General features: G+C 43.2%; 1 non-coding gene across 1 annotated transcript; it reads right to left on the bottom strand.

The window, feature by feature from the left end:
• Nucleotides 1–7,910: 7,910 nt before the first annotated feature.
• Nucleotides 7,911–7,985, bottom strand: Trnat-ugu. Its single transcript has one exon. It is a non-coding gene; the product is annotated as a tRNA-Thr (tRNA).
• Between the last annotated feature and the right edge of the window lie 2,318 nt (nt 7,986–10,303).

Below are 10,303 nucleotides of genomic sequence, written 5' to 3'. Positions count from 1 at the left end.
AATAATAATGAAATAAATAAAGTGAAATAAGATGGATAACAGGGAAGGAGACAAAGAGAGTAAATCGTACAAAATACTCTTGAACACCAGGAAAATATTAACGCGTAATACACGCAGATACAGCTACAGGTCGTGCCTTTAAACTGACCCGCAGATTAATTCGAGATTATAATGAAGCTTGTCTCTGGAAATTTCAAGGTCGAGCATGTCCAGTACAGGCGGAGCGCAGATGCTCTTCTCCCAATGTTCGCATTCCCGTGTCAGAATCAGGATATCTGACATGTACAGACGATGAAGCGAATGCAGTTTCGCAAATTGAGCACGAGAAGTTTCGCTCGCAGATTTTAATTGCAACTCTACCTCAAGTCAATGATAGGAAGGTAGGAATATGTATTATTCTGATAGCTGAATTGGTTTTAACCCTTAAATTACTGCAAAGTCCAGTAACGGTATACTGTCAAAACAACACAAAAAAGACGGTACGTTTATCGCCCCCAGCGAGAGTTTTGAGAACCCTTTGGAAGCAGACGTACGTAAATTACAGCTACCGCCCGGATTAATGTACACCATGTGAATAAATCAGGTTTTGATTGATATTTAGTGTAAATCAGAGGACACGTACCACTATTACTTTTCACAAATATACGTACTTGCATTTGTGAAGCTATACTCGTAGTAATGAAATGAAATTTCGTTGTATGCTGGCACAAGGCATTTAATATTCCGAATTACCTCTGATATGTGGTGCTGAAACCCGACGAGGGAACAGTGGCTTATTAATTGAATATTGGTATTCACAATTTTTGGAATGCAAACTTTCGTTCCTTGCTGTAAGAGAAGGTGGGGAACTATTTCGTATTAGTTATGATGTACTACTGCAGACGTATAAAGCCCCAAACATTCTATACTGCAGTTTCAGGAATATCCTGGGTTGCAGTTAGACTGGCTGTGTTTGAAGTAAAAATTAATAGCAATACTACTGTTTTGATATTTTCCTCTGGGCTTAGGCGTTACCCAAATGGTACACACCGCAATTACGGCCAACTTTGCTTGCTATCGGCACTTTTCGTAAAATTTTTACCAACGCTTATTGTACCCCTTATTTTTATTTTCCTTTTATTAGCACTAGAGTTGTTAGTGATTAATATTACTGTTACGCATCTCCTGCTGACCTTAGCTATTAGCAAAAAGATACATGCCTCAATTATTACCAGCTTTGCTTCCTGTCGCCACTTTTCGTACCATTTTTACCACCGCTTATTGTACCCAATCCTCTTGCTTTGTTATTATTAACGCAAGAGCAGTTAGCGGTGAAGCAGGAACGGATGGGTCTGGGACAGCAGCGAAACACTCACAGCCATGACTAGTTCTAGACAGTCACATAAATAACGTTTAACCGACATGCTACTCAGTTTGAGAAGAACGTTATCACGAGTGAAGTAATGTCGTTCGTGTCGGGACAGATGATACATCGCATAGTGGTTTGAGATATTACACGGATCTTCTGGAAGATTCAGTATCGCATGTAATGCAGCCTGATGAAATTAAATTCAATCCTTAGTCTGACGAGAAGAAATAAAGGCAGCAACTAGCTACTTTTATGCATATTTCTAAATGGTACGTGTTTCGAGGTTTTAGCCATCGCCGACTGACATAATAACTATTTCAAATGGTTCAAATGGCTCTGAGCACTATGGGACTTAACAGCTGTGGTCATCAGTCCCCTAGAACTTAGAACTACTTAAACCTAACTAAGCTAAGGACATCACACACATCCATGCCCGAGGCAGGATTCGAACCTGCGACCGTAGCAGTCGCACGGTTCCGGACTGCGCGCCTAGAACCGCGGCCGGCAATAACTATTTAAAACTTCAATTAGCACATCAGTGAAAACATCGACTGCAGTCTGGGTGTTGCAGCTGCCGTGTGCAAAATAACAGTTCAGTTCGTCTACTACTCTTCGGGAGTTGTACATTTACAATATATTACTCTTTAGATGCTCTTACTTTCTATTATGATTGATATTGCTCCTATTTTCCACATCTTTTGGTGTTGCACATGATGTGGTGGCAAATGTGCCAACACCTTGTAGATATAGGAAGCCGAAATGCACGCTATCTAACGCAGACGGGCGTGAATTCTGGAACAGGATAAGTAGTGAATTCTAATAAGAAAAGTATGCAGCTCCACGAATACTTATCTTTTAATTCTTGTTGTATACATCATTCTTGATGAGACATTTCATACGATAATTATCAAACTATGTAAGGCTAATGGCGCCTTGCTAGGTCGTAGCCATGGACTTAGCTGAAGGCTATTCTAACTGTCTCTCGGCAAATGAGAGAAGGCTTCGTCAGTGTAGTCGCTAGCAAAGTCGTCGTACAACTGGGGCGAGTGCTATATCGTATCTCGAGACCTGCCTTGTGGTGGCGCTCGGTCTGCGATCACACAGTGGCGACACGCGGGTCCGACATGTACTAAATGGACCGCGGCCGATTTAAGCTACCACCTAGCAAGTGTGGTGTCTGGCGGTGACACCACAGCACAAACGCTTTTTCCTTGTTTGATGCACAAAATCAGTGCAGAATACGCCATGTAGTCGACTGATACGCTTATTTACATCTTAAAATTACGTCTGCACCCAAATTTACGCATTGCTTATGGGTTATGAAATTACTTTTGAAGTCAGTTGGATGTATAAACTAAACACTTTTAATTTAAGCTTCTGAAGGACAAAAAATTACAACTGCTTAGCTTAGAGCGTACTGTGTAGTAGTGACTTGTTAAGTAAATTATACTGAATGCTACAAAAATAATACAGAATATTTTATGTAAGAGAATTAGTAATACGTATTTTACTTACAGTTAATACCCTTGACATACTAGAGTGACATTTAGGATGAATAAAGTCAGAACATGAGACTTGTATTGTATTGGATTGAACTGGGGACCTAGAATCGACGGAGAGGCTTCGTCCCCGCCGTAGCCCGCAGTGGTACACAACCCCACAACAGGCTACATCAGTCCACTCACCCCACCGCCGCCCCACACCGAACCCAAGGGTATTGTGCGGTTCGGCCCCCAGTGGCGTCGACTGAAATGAGACTTGCACTTGGTGGACGAAATTCCCCGGATGAGGCCTCACGGCCAACGATGCCATACGCTCATTTCCATTGTTTTGGTGTTAATTAGTGTTGGTTTGTCTTCGTGATTGATTATGAGTGAATTTATTTTCAAAATTAGCTAATCTATTAATTTTGGACTGTAGCCATTATTGTGGGTACCATAACAGCGTTGATAGTGTTTATTCATGATTTTGGTTAACTGTGTCTAATGGGATTTTGCGAATTCTTTTGAGCATTGCTCTGTATGATGCAAAATGGTACTTATCTAGATGGCATGAGGATTTATTGATTGTGGAATTGTTGTATGTAGCTTCGTCTATACTTGAAATATATGTTGAGTTATTTCAAGTGAGAAAGAAGTATACTTGCTAAGTAAATAACTTCATTATAACATCAGCTCCAACCACAGTAAAACTAATATTGTAGGTTTAATTGTAGCCACTAAATTAACCTCTGACACAGCTAAACCAGACCGGAATAACCAGACTGCCACTTTCCGATAAGTAAACAGTATTAACATGCAATGAAAGGTAATAACATTAAACACATAAGGGTCCAGTCCCAGACTCCTACAGTAATCAGGAGGGAGCCGAGCGGGATGCGATGGTGTGGTCCTTATTACGCTCGACAGCGCCAAGAAAACATCATTCTCAATAACACAGTTACTAGTCAGAAATACAGATCTGCCTTCCAAAGCGCTGTAACGCAAGCGGGCCAGCTTAATTGCGCCTCAACAGTGGCGGAAGGGCTGATTACTCTCATCTTGCAGTACTGCCGGCACAACGAAGCGTCAGATGGCGGCTACAATGATATGGGCGTGATTTGGGCGGACGTCGACTGCTGAATATGGTGGTTCCAACTCTGCGTATCGATCTCCAAAGTGCTTTCGTGGATTTGCACTCAGGAACCTCGCCCCAGGTCCACCTGAAGAGTTCACAGACTCGGAAGAGTCGGCTCTCAGCCCTCGTTTGCGTGTCTACCACAAGAATGGAATGACCAGCAACGGTGCCCAACCACTCGAAGGTGGATGACCGATGGGATCCATGTCATGCAGGTTAAGCCTCCATCAGACCTATATGGCGATGGCGGCCTCTGCACCCCATCAGTGAGACCTCGTAAGTTGGCAGTGCAGATGGCAGCAGAAGCGTCCTTCCAGTCAGACTCGTGGTTCCATAGGCGATCTCAGAAAACTAGGATTGACATCCGTAGTCTTAGACTGTATAGCTGGAGCTGACACAAGAGCTGGGACTACGAACTGAGGAGTCACCAATTAGCACCAAAAAATGGTTCAAATGGCTCTGAGCACTGTGGGACTCAACATCTGAGGTCATCAGTCCCCTAGAACTTAGAACTACTTAAACCTAACTAACCTAAGGACATCACACACATCCATGCCCGAGGCAGGATTCGAACCTGCGACCATAGCAGTCACGCGGTTCCGGACTGAAGTGCCTAGAACCGCACGGCCACCGCGGCCGGCAATTAACACCCAGACATTTGTTAGAAAGGGTGGGGTATTTATCTTAGAGCTTAGCATGCGCTCTGCAGCGATGGGGGATGACTGTGGCATCATATGTGCTGATTTTACCTCTTTTACTTCACCTTTCATAGGTGCTGGCTCGACACCTGAATACTTAAATTTGCGTTGTTCTAACCTTTTTCTTACCAAACTCCGCTTTGCCACTAGTACGACTGTATCTATCAGCTTCCTTGAAATCGTTATGCTTCGCTCACAGATGCGGACACTCGGTCGTTCCCCCATCCTATGGTAACTCCCATGTTTGCCGCAACTCGCTCAGTATTACTCCTAGCTGGCAAACTACTGGTCAATGACACAGGCTGTTCACCTTCTGTGAGCTGCCAAGGCGGAACTTCGACGAATTTGCAGTTTCTACCAGTGGCACTATTCTGGGCCATAACAAAATTTGACACTGACCGTACAGTACTCAAAACATATGCACAAACTGAATGACTCAGTGCTTTAATAGTAAAAGCAGACAAATGTAGCTCTATTGTTGTAATGCATAGTAGTACAACAGTGAATGGACAACACTGAATAAATTCTTCCGTCGCAATAATCTAGCGGAAATTGAGACAGATCCCACTTCCAAATTTCAGAATAAACTCAAAATCTATTGAAGAAAACAAACTTCCTTTTAACAATATGAGATATACACGACAGCACTGATATGCATGACCTATGAGCACAACCTAAAATAAACAAACAGAGTTGGTCAATAGAACCACTGTAAATTTTCAAAGCAATCAAACTTACCAAATCAACACGAAACTGAATGAGATTCTCAGCAGGACATACAAATTTGAAAATACACTCTTAATACCGAATAGTTACGAGCTAGGCAATTGTATAAAGGACATTCAGGTTCGTAAGACAGATAATTTCGCCTCATTTGACATAATTAAGTTCCACACAAACATACACTACTGGCCATTAAAATTACTACCACGAAGATGACGTGCTACAGACGTGAAATTTAACTGGCAGGAAGAAGATGCTCTGATATGCAAATGATTAGCTTTACAGAGCATTCACACAAGGTTGGCGCCGGTGACGACACCTACAACGTGCTAACATGAGGAAAGTTTCCAATCGATTTCTCATACACAAACAGCAGTTTACCGGCGTTGCCTGGTGAAACATTGTTGTGATGCCCGGTGTAAGGGAGGAGAAATGCGTACCATCACGTTGCCGACTTTGATGAAGGTCGCACTGTAGCCTATCGCTATTGCGGTTTATCGTATCGCGACATTGCCGCTCGTGTTGGTCGAGATCCAATGACTGTTAGCAGAATATGTAAACGGTGGGTACAGCAGGGTAATACGGAACGCCGTGCTGGATCCCAACGGCCTCGTATCACTAACAGTCGAGATGACAGGCATCTTATCCGCATTGCTGTAACGGATAGTGCAGCCACGTCTCGATCCCTGAGTCAATAGATGGGGACGTTTGCAAGACAACAACCATCTGTACGAATAGTTCGACGACGTTTTCAGCAGCATGGACAATCAGCTCGGAGACCATGGCTGCGGTTACCCTTGACGCTGCATCACAGACAGGAGCGCCTGCGATGGTGTACTCAACGACGAACCTGGGTGCACGAAAGGCAAAACTTCATTTTTTCGGATGAATCCAGGTTCTGTTTACAGCATGATGGTGGTGGCATCCGTGTTTGGCGACATCGCGGTGAAAGCACACTGGAAGCGTATATTCGTCATCGCCTTACTGGCGTATCACCCGACGTGATGGTATGGGGTGCCATTGGTTACACGTCTCGGTCACCTCTTGTTCGCATTGACGGCACTTTGAACAGTGGACGTTACATTTCAGATGTGTTACGACCTGTGGCTCTACACTTCATTCGATCCCTGTGAAACCCTACATTTCAGAAGGATAATGCACGACCGCATGTTGCAGGTCCTGTACGGGCCATTCTGGATACAGAAAATGTTCGACTGCTGCCCTGGCCAGCACATTCTCCAGATCTCTCACGAATTAAAAACGTCAGGACAATGGTGGCCGAGTAACTGGCTCGTCACAATACGCCAGTCACTACTCTTGATGAACCGTGGTATCGTGTTGAAGCTGCATGGACAGCTGTACCTGTACACGCCATCCAAGCTCTGTTTATCTCAATGCCCAGGTGTATCAAGGCCGTTATTACGGCGAGAGGTGGTTGTTCTGGGTACCGATTTCTCAGGATCTATGCACGCAAATTGCGTGAAAATGTAATCACATGTCAGTTCTAGTATAATATATTTGTCCAATGAATACCCGTTTATCATCTGCATTTCTTCGTGGTGTAGCAATTTTAATGGTCAGTAGTGTATCTCTCAGGGTAACAATAAAACAAAGTGAGATTTTTACTTAATCCCAAAAAATTTGACTTTACCAGATATATGTGAGTTGAATTTTTTGATGGGACAATAGATGAAATTCAGGACCATGCAAAACAAATGAATAAAATGCATCAGAAGATCATCTTCACTGTTGAGAATCAGACCGAGAAAGGTCTATATTTCCTGCATCTCTCCATAAGTAGCTCCAATGACAGACACACATTTCAGATGGTATGGTGGTTCCACCATCACTCATTTATTGACACATAAGACCCTTTAAACAACCACAGTAATACAATGTGTTTTAACTCGCTCAATTCCTCGCGGCAGCGATGCAGCGCCGAGTCGTAACGTGCAGATTACAATGACCGGTGATGCGGCAACACCTCGTGTTGAAGCCGAGGGCCAGGTGGTGTATTCTTCCATTTTGTACCGAACCTGTGCCCAACTGCGGCGGCGACGCGATCTTATCCTTGTGAATTCAAATGGTTCAAATGGCTCTGAGCTCTATGGGACTTAACATCTCTGGTCATCAGTCCCCTAGAACTTAGAACTACTTAAACCTAACTAACCTAAGGACATCACAAACATCCATGCCCGAGGCAGGATTCGAACCTGCGACCGTAGTAGTCACGCTGTTCCGGACTGAGCGCTCATTGAGTTATTAACAAGCGGCTACGCCGTGACGCGGAATGCTCCATCCCGGAATCGAACCAGCTAACCTCAAGTTCGGCATCTTCTGGTGTTCAACAACCATTAGGTTCACATTTACTTATGTGGATATGGTGTCTGTTCATTCGGACATGTCTGAAAGAACAGACACCATTGATAACCTGGAGCCGTCTATAACGAAATTAGAATTATATATTAATACCTTCAGCTGCTGACGGGCGTTGATATATATCAGCGGGGACAGGTGAAAATGTGTGCCCCAACCGGGACTCGAACCCGGGGTCTCCTGCTTACATGGCGGACGCTCTATCCATCTGAGCCACCGAGGGCACAGAGAATAGTGCGACTGCAGGGACTATCTTACGCACGCCTCCCGCGAGACCCCCATTCTCACCTTATACGTCCACACACTACATTCGTAGTGTCCCTACCCAACACACTCATTACTCGTGGAAGACATTCTTACGAAGTCCCGTAAGAGTTCGGGTAATATGTGTGCATTCGCACAGAAGAGGAAGGTCATGGCCGTTATTGCCAGAACTATATACATATATGGATATAGTGTCTGTTCTTTCGGACATTGATGTCATGCAGCCGTCTAGAACGAAATTAGAATTATATATTGATACCTTGAGCTGCTGACGGGCGTTGATATATATCAACGGGGATCTTTTCTTTAAGACATATGATAGACACCACGCATTCATGCTATTGGTTCGCCTTGATGGGCAATGAATCCACCACCTTCAGTGCCGATGCACAATTACGTTCGACCTCCTGTGGGAATCTAAAATTATCGAGCGTGGTGACCACAGACGGGGACTGCTGATAGGTGGCGCTAAGTGGTAATGTGGGCCGGTGGGGAGGTGTGCTAAGACAGTCCGCGCAGTTGCGATCAACATGTCTGGATGGCACAGTGGTTAACTCAACTGCCTAGTAAGCAAAAGATTCCGAGTTTTAATGCCAAATCGGCGCACGTATTAACTCGTCGCCGCTGAACCCGCATAAATTCCCGATGCAGCTGGAATCAATAGTTTCTTCTCTTTCCTTTCTCTACCACCACCTTCAATTTACATAATATTTAGGAAAACTCTTTTATAAAATAAGAACCTTTCCAGGAACAAGTATCAGAATATTTTTTTACACAAATAACAAAATAAAGGACAAAGCCATTCATAAAAATAACAGCAAGCCATAAAATCGATCAGAAATGTGCAATGTTCGAAGACATGGACTGGCCAAACAATAAAAAATTTCAGCGTACGACTCCATGAACCAGTGGATGCTCATCGTTTAAAAGGCTTGAACAAAACAACATTTGCCACGCGTGTAGCTAAGATGAACATCAAGTGTCAGTCGTAGCACACAATCTACAACAGCCGGCCAAAAAAGGACAAAGAATGAACATACTAGAAGAAATTTTAATTTATTCTCACAAATGTGTATCTCCAAATAACATTCTTAGTGACCAAACAGAGCCACCTAACAAAATGCTTATAAGCACTAAATAAAAGATCACATGTGTCTTGAAATTTATCCAGCGGATGGAATATTCTGTTATCTGTCAGCGTCCATCTGGAAAATTTGTAATTCATGTTCCAAATACGGCCTATCTACCGTATTTGGGAAATATCTCTTCGAAAACTGCAAAAATAACGAAGAAGCATAAAGCGGACGGGACCTTTCTTAGACCAGCCAAAACAGCGGTTCTTCTGAGATCTGTGAAGGATGATCTACTTTCACGAAGAATGAGTATATATGAAACTCCATCTGAGTATGGTGAAAGGTACATGGGACAAACGATACGAACTGTGGAAGAACGTACCACTGAGCACCAGCTATACACCTGCTTTCCACAGTCTAACAAATTAGCAGTAGCTAGACGTTGTGTTTCCACAGGCCATTCCATGCATTACTGGAAGTTAAGATACTGGTCATGGCCTCCTTCAACAGGGATTTAGTGGTTAAGGAAGTTGTGGAAATACAATTAACAGTAATGTTCCTAAATCGAGACGAGAGCTTCCTGCCCGACAAATCATGGAAATCCCTCATTTCACGTCTGCGCTGTCAAAGAGGATATTCTAATCTGTATGTCTAACACCTTTCACAAACACGAAGCTCTGAAGTCACTGTGAAATTTCTTTACTTTTATCAAGTCACGTCTTAAAAGTCCTTCCTCATCATAGATCTGGGAAATATTACTGATCTTCATTTTCGTAATGTTGAACATTTGAACACTTACAGAACGAATGTCATTGAAATTAGTCCTATCTATTGTTACAGCCTTGAAAGGTTTATGTTGTCGAGCTTCCTCAATCACCTTATTGATGTCGTCTAGCACGTAAGCCTTCGTCACTTACTTCCTTTCCTCCAAGAGAGCAAACTCCCGATCACAGAGAAAGTAAGAGTGACCACTAACTAAAACGTTTTGGCGATACTCTGCAATTTGTGAGTTGCTACCAGAAAAATCATTGTGACAAAGATCATTTGATTCTTATTTTGATCGATACAACTGGCACACCGAACATTCAAATGAGTCTGTTATCCAAAGTGATTGCACAGTAATAATAACAAAACTGAGCCTATTTGATTTCCTCCTCGACCATCGGTATTCTGAGTCCAAAGACACATGTAACTATTGTCTATAT

The sequence above is a fragment of the Schistocerca americana genome, chromosome X, assembly GCF_021461395.2.
Source record: "Schistocerca americana isolate TAMUIC-IGC-003095 chromosome X, iqSchAmer2.1, whole genome shotgun sequence".
NCBI classification, from domain to species: Eukaryota; Metazoa; Arthropoda; class Insecta; order Orthoptera; family Acrididae; genus Schistocerca; species Schistocerca americana.
The sequence above is the reverse complement of the archived record's forward strand: the minus strand, read 5'-3'. Positions and strand labels throughout refer to the sequence as shown.